Source organism: Medicago sativa, chromosome 6 (genome assembly GCF_051527215.1).
Source record: "Medicago sativa cultivar Bolivia chromosome 6, Bolivia_mono, whole genome shotgun sequence".
Lineage (NCBI taxonomy): Eukaryota > Viridiplantae > Streptophyta > Magnoliopsida > Fabales > Fabaceae > Medicago > Medicago sativa.
The window spans coordinates 81,003,513-81,013,394 of NC_140754.1; the positions used below are offsets into that span (position 1 = coordinate 81,003,513).

General features: G+C 34.5%; 1 long non-coding RNA gene across 2 annotated transcripts; it reads right to left on the bottom strand.

The window, feature by feature from the left end:
• Positions 1-3,674: 3,674 nt before the first annotated feature.
• Positions 3,675-9,214, bottom strand: LOC146917296 (uncharacterized). 2 transcript variants are annotated; one of them, XR_015015548.1, is made up of 7 exons: positions 8,794-9,214; positions 8,532-8,605; positions 6,314-6,431; positions 5,221-5,325; positions 4,955-5,034; positions 4,364-4,403; positions 3,675-3,930 (listed from the first exon to the last, which is right to left on the bottom strand). It is a non-coding gene; the product is annotated as an uncharacterized LOC146917296 (long non-coding RNA). The 2 variants fall into 2 exon arrangements; XR_015015547.1 differs by having other exon boundaries at positions 3,675-3,952.
• Between the last annotated feature and the right edge of the window lie 668 nt (positions 9,215-9,882).

The window sequence follows — 9,882 nt, forward strand, 5'->3', positions numbered from 1 at the left end:
AGAAAAATAAAAAGGCACAGAGAGTTTGTTAACCCAGTTCGGCACAACTCACCTACATCTGGGGGCTACCAAGCCAGGACCTAAGTTATCAGCAAACTCCTCGTTTACAACTCTAGACCTAGGACCTAGCCGTATTGATTTCAACCTAGGAACTCCTAGATCTGAGATCTCATCTCACTATCCTACAGTCAATCACAGCCCCTGTGATTATCAGACTTAAACACAAATAAAAAGATGAAGTTACCTTCAAACAAACAACTACAACCTTGCTTACAAGATTTGGTGTAGCACAACGAGTTTATAACTCAATAAATAGTCCTTAGCATGTATTAAGATGATGCAAGAAAGGCTCACAATAAAACAGTACTAAACTTGCATCAAAACGATACAAAAGTAGACACACAAAAGACTTAAAACCCTAAAACTAGACTTTTTAGAATGACGGCTTGAATTATGAATTAGGTCTTGAAGTCTTGTATAAATACTGAAGCAATACGGGTCAAATAGTCTTGTTGGGCTTCAGAACAAAAAACAGCAGATCCACTTTACAAGTAACAAAAATAGCAACTCCAAAAAAGTAGGAACATTTTTAGGAACTATCAAAACACCACCAAAGATTCCTAAATTATTGTCTATACTTTAGGAACAAATTTCCCAGCTGATTCTGGACGAAAATACATTACTTGGTGAACAAGAGAAAAAGGTGTGGTTTCCTTAAATAGATAAAGCTTGCGAAAACCAAGCCACACAAACAGGGCACGCTGAACCTTGCCAGGATGTTGGAACATCATATCCAACATCGTACAAGAATATTTGTTTTAGCAAGAATGATGCCAACACAAATACCCAACAATATCCCCCTTTGGCAAATTTTTGGCTAAAACAAACTGAGGCCACATATACAGAGCAGAGAGATACAGAACATCCATTTCTTCAGTCAACTTGGACACACACCCATGAAGAAACGGCCAGCACATAATATCTAAAGAGATACCTTAGATAAACTTCTCATAAGGTCTTTAGACATATAAGCAGGTATCACTAACATCAGAGACATGCAGCAGCGGATTTAGAAAAGGCAGTATCTCACAAGTACCAAACAAGCAGAGGAAAATTAAATTCCTATGCAACAATCATCAGATCAGGGAAAAATAAATTCCCACACAGGTTTGGATGTTTCAACATCCTTCACCACATCAGACAGGAACACTTAACTTCACATCAGCAAGGGAAAAAATAAATTTCCCATACTTACAGAGGATCTGACATTTAGATGTTTCAACATCTTACTTCACATCCTATCAAACAGCTTGAACATCTTCAAGCACACACCATAATATCACTCCCCCTCAATATAATAACCTATGAGTGACTACTAACAAGAACTACTCCCCCTTAATATATGCATGCATACTAATAAAGGAAAACTTCAAATGCATACCATACGCAGGAAAACTTCAAGCATAAGCAGACAGATGAGATGTTTCAACATCATCAGGCACAACATTAGCAAATAAGCCAACTACAACTACCCTACATCTACTGCATCTAAAAACTCCCCCTTTTAGGCATAAATTCTGACAAACTAACCATGCATGTCAGAACATAAGATCAGATCATGAGTAAACTCCACACACTTTGGTCATCACCTTCTGATCCATCCTTCTCATCACAAACAGACATCATCTTACATTGGGATTTTCCATTATCAGAGGCTGACTCAGACTCAAACTTTATGTGATCAGGTTGAGCTAAGGATGTTGTAACATCTAATGCAACATCAAGTTGGGTCAGGGTTTCCTTAAGAGGGCCAACAACAGAAATTTTAGATGGGGTCACAAAAACACTTTCCTTATTAATATTATCAGCAACAATAGAAACCATACTAGATAATTTAACATTTGGTTCGACATTAGGGTTTTTGAGGGGTTCAACATGCAACTTTGACATGGAATGAGGATTATAGACGACAGGCACAGATTCAGCAAGGTTTCTAGACTTAGTCAAAATAGGTGGAATACCAATCGACACAGAGGAGGTCACAGAAGAACTTACATTTGGAGTTTTGGGTCTCCATTCTTTCCTAGCTTGAGCAATCTTACCACTGACCTTTGATTGAACATGAGGTTGAGGATATTCATACAGTTTATAACAGAATGGCCTTATGTGACCCTTTCTACCACAATGGTGACTTCTTTTTATTTCTTGGTTGGGGGTTCAGATGTCGGACATTACAAACTCAGTCTTCTTTTTAGGAGAAACAAACTTCATTGTAGGAATTCTGCTTTCTTTGTTCACAGTTTCATAGTCAAAGCCTATTCCTTTCATATTTCCAGATGACTTCCCAACTTGCAGTATTTCATCTAACACATTAGAACCATTGTTAAACATCCGAACAGATTTGGTCATGTTTTCTAATTTGGATTTTAACAAGGTGTTTTCCTTTTATAGACCAGTGATGATAGACATAAGTTTCTCTTTTTCAAGACAAAAATCATTGATAGTTTTCTTCTGTTTCTCTAATTTGGAAGATAGAAGAGTTACCTCACTTTGAAGGTCAGATTTAGCTGACACTAGTTTGTTCTTTTCAGCCAGCAGTTGAGCAATCACTTCTTTACTTCTCGTATATAGTTCTTTGCAAGATGCAGCTAGCTCTTCATAAGTCAATTCTCCATCATCACTAGATTCTTCATCAAACTCATATCTTCTTGATATGTTCACAAATCCTCCTTCCTTGTCCATTATGCCAGAAAATATATTCTATGGATCTCACCCTAAAACAGGCAGGGTGCCTACTATGATGCCAATTGAAATTCCGGCGCACTAGCAACAGAATATTCTATGCGATGTTCCAACACCAAACACAGATTACGTATGTTGAGTGTAATGTTTAGAACATCGTGCTAGCAGTAAATAAAAATAACAAGGAAAATAAAGAACAGAAAAATAAAAAGGCACAGAGAGTTTGTTAACCCAGTTTGGCACAAGTCACCTACATCTGGGGGTTACCAAGCCAGGAAGGATATCCACTAGTGTAGTCCTTATTCTAAGTTATCAGTAAACTCCTCATTTACAACTCTAGACCTAGGACCTACTCCTATTGATTTCAACCTAGGAACTCCTAGATCTGAGATCCTATCTCACTATCCTACAGTCAATCACAGCCCCTGTGATTATCAGACTTAAACATAAACAAAAAGATGAAGTTACCTCACTACAAGAAAAACTGCATTTTGCGACTTTTAAAAATGCTGATTGCGACTGTTAGAAGGGTCGCAAATGTACATTTGCGACTGTTCCCCAACAGTCACAGATGTTGGGGTCGCAGCTGTCTTTTGCGACCCTTCGTGGAACAGACGCACCAACAGCCGCAAAAGGTGCTGCGACAGTTGCTAACAGTCGCAAATGAAGAGTTTTCAAAAGATTTGAAGGGGCTTGCGACCCTTCACCAACAGTCGCAAATGTTAAGTTTTTTTTAAAAAAAAAAAGGGCTTGCGACCCTTCACCAACAGTCGCAAATGTTAAGTTTTTTTTTTAAAAAAAAAGGGGCTTGCGACCCTTCACCAACAGTCGCAAATGTTAAGTTTTTTTTAAAAAAAATAAAATTGAATGGGGCAGTTTTTGTTGCCAATATAAATAAATATATTATTAAATACTTAAAATACAGAAATATATAACTAAAAATATCAAAATCTCATTCATATAATTCTTTCAAGAGTAACAATCAAAACAATATATAAAGTACATAGTTTAAACATTGAAAAACCAATACACTAGTGGGTAATCATTCAAAACAATATTCCCAAAAATTAGATTAAGTAATATTCCTAAATATTGTTGGCGGGAAAAGTTGAAGAGCCTCATTACAATAGATATATCTGACTGCACAAACAGGATCCATGCACTTCTATCGGTCCAATAACCAAGCTTCTATGAACCAAGTACACAAGAACTGTCAAGAACATAATTTGAAAAACAATACGGCCTATAATCAGCTCATTACCCAATCAGAACAATTTACAAAACAAACAAACACGCAATGAAACTTTAACAGCACATTATATATAAAGGCACAAAACACTAATTTAAAACTTTTCCATTATTCTCATTTACTTTCTTGTAAAATCAATGACATTACTATATTTTAATCATGACTTTTCTTGTTAAAGAAGGAGAAGACAATTGTTAGGACTTAGGATGAGAAAGTGTATCAGCCCCCATATGGTCTACAACGGTTCAATTCTTGAACCTTCTTTTATCACAAGAATTCTATCTACATATACAAGGTTCTTAATACTAAAAGATAGAACACATAAAAAACAAGAAGTGATACGTATCACACTAACAATAATAAAAATTATACCTGAAAAGCTGAAGTGTGAATATAAGGGCAGTAGTAGCTTCTTCAGTGTTGGAATGACCATAGAAGAGCATGTAGGTCAGTGTACATATTCCACAAACATGTTGATATGGAAAATATTAGAGTTAGCCATGTAATTACTATTCCTATCATGCTGATAAGTGATAACTTTATACATGGCCAAAAAACTATTCTACAGTTTTATCGTTGTTGAGATCCTCTTATTCAATACACATTATTTCACGCTTCAGATGTTCTAAAATCTATGAATTAGAATATGCTCGATACATTTGTATGCTGTCAGGCTTAATTTCCTCTTATTGTTCTAAAATTCTTTATAAATTAGAATAAGCTCGATACATTTGTATGTTGTCATGGTGGAAGGCCAAATTTTGGCCATACTCCTGACATGCGTGCATTTAAATCAAAACTCTGAAATTTCTCAAACATATCTAATATTGTAAGCAAAAACAAAGGAAGCTTAATCTAACAGTTATAATCATTTGACATTAATATTATAACTAAGTAAATATTTTTGATGAAGTTGATCTCAAAGACTCTCAAAATCTAGAACAAAAGGTTCAAGTGACATACCTAGAGGCCTATTGTTAGAGACTTGGCTACTTGCCTACTAGTTTTTGAGGTTCATCATTTGGAATAGGTGAATTCTTAACCTGTAAGATGTACATACCACAATGGTTAACCATCATTTGAAAAAAAATAAGTTACGCTCTGTTTGATGATTCTAAGTCTTCCACCTAAATAAGACAAAGATTATATAAGTCACTAATCAACAAAAATAAGCAATAATGTCACGCAAGTCATGATTCTAACTTATCGCGCAATTAAACTATAATTACCTTCATTAAAGCCATCTTGGGTCTTTTGTGTTCATGCACTTTCATTTTGTCTTGTTCATTGCTGCAACTTAGAAGAACAAGCCAAGGCATTCACACCTGATCTCTCTGTGTGTCAATCGAATTTTATAAAACAAAAATTTGTAAGTAAAAAGTAACTCTTGAAAAATCATGCGTATAACAATCAGGAAGAGCACAAATTTGTACACACTTTTTGTAGTTCCCAATTTCTCCAAAACCCTTCAATATTTTCATGAGTTTGTACATATAGAGATTGAAAGGATAATGATGGGTATAAACAAAGTCCACTTTTTACTTCAGATAGAAACTAACATGGTTAAAAAATTGAACTAACCCTTCTATAAAATCATGTTCTCAAATTGACATATGGTCTATAACAACCTAAATCAAAAGTATGTCAATTAGGTCTATTGCATAGTTCAAAACCATTACTAAAAATTGATTCCATTAGGCACCAAATTAAAGAAAACTGAATAAACAAATCAAATAGATTGATTACAAGTTAAACAATAGGAAACTATTGTAATGCCATTGATATCAATAAGTTCTTCTTTCGTTCTCAGCAGTCTCTTGTTTATTTGCTGCAACATATCATTGCTAAATAGAAACAACAACTTATCAGATGTTTTTATCTAGAAAAGAAGATAAATTGATACTTGTATAAACCAAAAGTGACACTCTTTAGCAGAATTATCAAAAACTAACTAATTCCATGAGGCACAAATACAAGGTGCTACAATTTGCAGCAGAGAACTCCTGAGATTACAACACAAATACTCAAACAGACATGAATTACAACAATTCTTATTGCTTATTATCCTGGATTACTTTGTTCCCTGGTGCCTAAAAACATTTTGAAACATGTAGTAAAACATAATTGAAAAATCTACTCAATGCATTCAAGCAATAGCTGTGTTTTGATGAGACATGGTCCACTACAGAAAAAATCGGCCTCTGGTGGCATCCTAACATTCCCAGATGGGTTTAATCTATATGCATCATCACACCCAGCATAAATCTGTAAAGGAAGGATACAAGAACAGCCAAAATAAATAAAAGAAAAGAATGTGTTAACCTGAAGTCGTATTCATCAACAAATGCCATTAAATATCGATCACTTATGAGCTTATTTTCAAAGCATGATAAAGCCTTTACTATGTTTTGCCCTCCATTCAGCTCACCATCTGCAGCAACTGTTCAATTTCACATATATATGAAATGAAATTGTACATGTTAGAATGCATAAGTAGCTGATAGATTAAACAAGAGCTAGGGGATTTCAATGAAGCCATAGAAAAAGAATAAACACTGAAGTACTTCAAATTAACTTGAGTATTTATCAATATTCCACCTGAAATGATCCATGGAGTCACAAAATGTTAATCAAGTTCATCCCTCTATCATGATCTATTATCAAATGCATCCCTAACACTATTCATTCAGTTTTAAATTGATCTCCAATATTATCACCTTAGTGTCATTCTAGTCCCTACAAATATTAACAGAGGAACATCGTGATTAAAATTTTGCAATTTTGGAAGATCATTTTGGAGCATGGATAATGTGAGTGACTAAATTGATATAGTCCTACAATTAAAAGAACCAGTCTGAGTTTTTACACCATAGAACAATCATCAAAATAACAGCAAAATATAGTAATGAAAATTAAGGTAGTGATTAATAAATTTGCCTTTTTTTATGTACAAGGCTAAAACAAAACCAGAAATGAAAATTAAGTTAGTGATTAATAAAATTTAGTTGATGAGCTTCCCTTCATAAAACACTACATATAAGCACGGGACTATTTGTCTAACTAATCAGCTTACATTTGCAAAAGGGGTTCTATTTTACAAAACACACTTGGTATTGTGTTAGTGGTTTAGTGTGTGTTCTTACGAAGCAGAAGCAGTGATTACTTAAATTGAAATTCATCATTTTATCATACTAAAATTACTAGTAATAATTGCAACACTCAGATTGAAGCATCTTATAACCAAAACTAAATCGAAGCAACTTAGTACCAAAACTAAATCAACCAAAAACGTCATTAATAAAGTCAAAGTATCAAACACACTAACATTCATTAACATCTCTAACATTTCAAACACACTAAAAATCATTAACAAAGTTTAAGGGGGGTGTATTGGATTAGGATTTTGAAGGACAATTTTTGCTTAAAAAAGTCTCAAAGATTTTAAAAGATTTTGTAGGATTTTAATGACTTTCATGATTTTAAAAGACAATCAGAATTTTCAAATTGGATTTCAATGGATTTACATCATAAGATTTTAAAGGATTTTATGGATTTATAAGACTTCAAAAGATTTCAAAAGATTTTATGAATTTTAAGGACTCATTGAAAAGAAATGATTACAACACATTCTCTATCATAATATTTTGAATACATGCTCTTATTTTTTATTTTATTTTTATGAGAGATAGAGAGAGGGGGAAGAGAGGAAGGAGAGAAGGGAGAAAATAGAGGAGATAGAGGGAGAAGAGAGAGAGAGAGAGAGGGGAGAGGGGAGAGGGAGAGAGAGAGAGAGAGAGAGAGAGAGAGAGAAGGGAGAGAGAGAGAGGGGAGAGGGGAGAGAGATAGAGAGAGAGAGGGGAGAGGGGAGAGAGAGAGGGGAGAAAAGAGAGGAGAGAGAGAGAGAGAGAGAGAGAGAGAGAGAGAGAAGGGTGAAGAGAGAGAGATGAAGAGAGAAGGGAGAGAGAGAGAGAGATGAGAGAGGGAAGGGAGAAGAGAGAAGGAAGAAGGGATAAGAAAGAGATAATAAAAACTTTTAAACAAAAACAATCCCAAGAAATCTTATGTCTTCATGAAAGACTTTTTTTTGTTAAAATTTCACTAGACAATCTCACAAAATCCATCAAAATCTAATTTATTAAACAATCCTTTGAAATTTGAATGATTTTGAATACCATGAGACTTTTTTTAAGTGATGAAAAGTCTTGATTGAATACCTCAAGACTTTTATGAAATGACAAAGAATCTTGATTGAATACCACAAGACTTTTTTTAAATTGCAAAGAGTCTTGATTGAATACCACAAGACTTTTTCATAATTAAAAAGTCTTTTAAAATCCCTTAGAATCCTAATCCAATACATCCCCCTAAGTATCAAACACACCAAGAATCATTAACAACAAGATCTCATAATCTTCATTAACAAACACACAAACATTTCAATTCTAAAACCTAATTACAAGTATTCAATTCAAAATTCAGAAAAAATCATCAAAATCACAACTAAGAGTAAGACAGGTCAAGAGAAGGGTTTACCATTTACCTTGAGAAGGTGCAGTAAGAAAGCCGAAGAACTGTGGATGACGGCCACCCGACGGCGAAACCCGAATACGCTAACTGAGAAATAACACAAGCAAATCTCAAATCAAGGAATCACACTTAAAAAAATCAATAAATTAACAATAAAACACTCAAATCAACAGAAAAAACAGAAAATGTAAATAATATAATTCTTAAATAAACAAAAAATTAGAATAAATTATAACTTAGAAAAGGAAAGTGTGAACTGAGAGTGAAATCATAACCTAGAAAAAGGAAGAGGTGGAGAAAGGAGCAGTGAGGAAGCGAACAACAATGGTTTCACATGAAGCTTCGATTGTATCTGAAATGAAAAGGAGGAAGAGGTGGTGAATCTGAAACAAAGACCAAAGCTTCGATTGACTGAATCAGAACCGAACAGAGCTTCGATTGAGACTGGAAAAAGGAAACGAACAGCAAAGCTTCGATTGAGTGAGGAAAAATGAATCGATTGAGGGAATATAAGCTTCGATTGATGGTTGTTGGTGGTGAGATTGAGAGAACAGTGAGTGAAATTGGTAGAGATTTAGGTTTCAGATTGGGGAAAGTGAGATTGAGAATGAAATTGGGTTTAAGGGTTTTGAAGTTGTGAGAGGGAGACTGAAAGTAAGAAAGCGGGAGTGAAATAATTTGGGAAAAACTTTGAGTGAAAGCGCGCATTGAAAAAATAAAAGCTAAAAAACCTGCGACTGTTGGGTCTACCAGTCGCATTAACTGTCGCAAATGTCTATTTTGCGACAATTTAAAGGTAAGGGTCGCAGAGTAAGTGTCGTAAAATGCGTTTTTTCTTGTAGTGCCTTCAAACAAACAACTACAACCTTGCTTACAAGCTTTGGTGTAGCACAACGAGTTTATAACTCAATAAACAGTCCTTAGCATGTATCAAGATGATACAAGAAAGGCTCACAATAAAACAGTACTAAATTTGCATCAACACGATACAAGAGTAGACACACAAAAGACTCAAAACCCTAAAACTAGACTTTTTAGAATGACGGCTTGAATTATGAATTAGGTCTTGAAGTCTTGTATAAATACTGAAGCAATACGGGTCAAATAGTCTTGTTAGACTTCATAACAAAAAACAGCAGATTCTTGAGCAGATCCACTTTACAAGTAACAAAAATAGCAACTCCTAAAAAGTAGGAACATTTTTAGGAACTACCAAAACACCACCAAAGATTCCTAAAATATTCTCTATACTTTAGGAACAAATCTCCCAGCTGATTCTGGACGAAAATACGTTACTTGGTGAACAAGAGAAAAAGGCGTGGTTTCCTTAAATAGATAAAGCTTAGGAAAACCAAGCCACACAA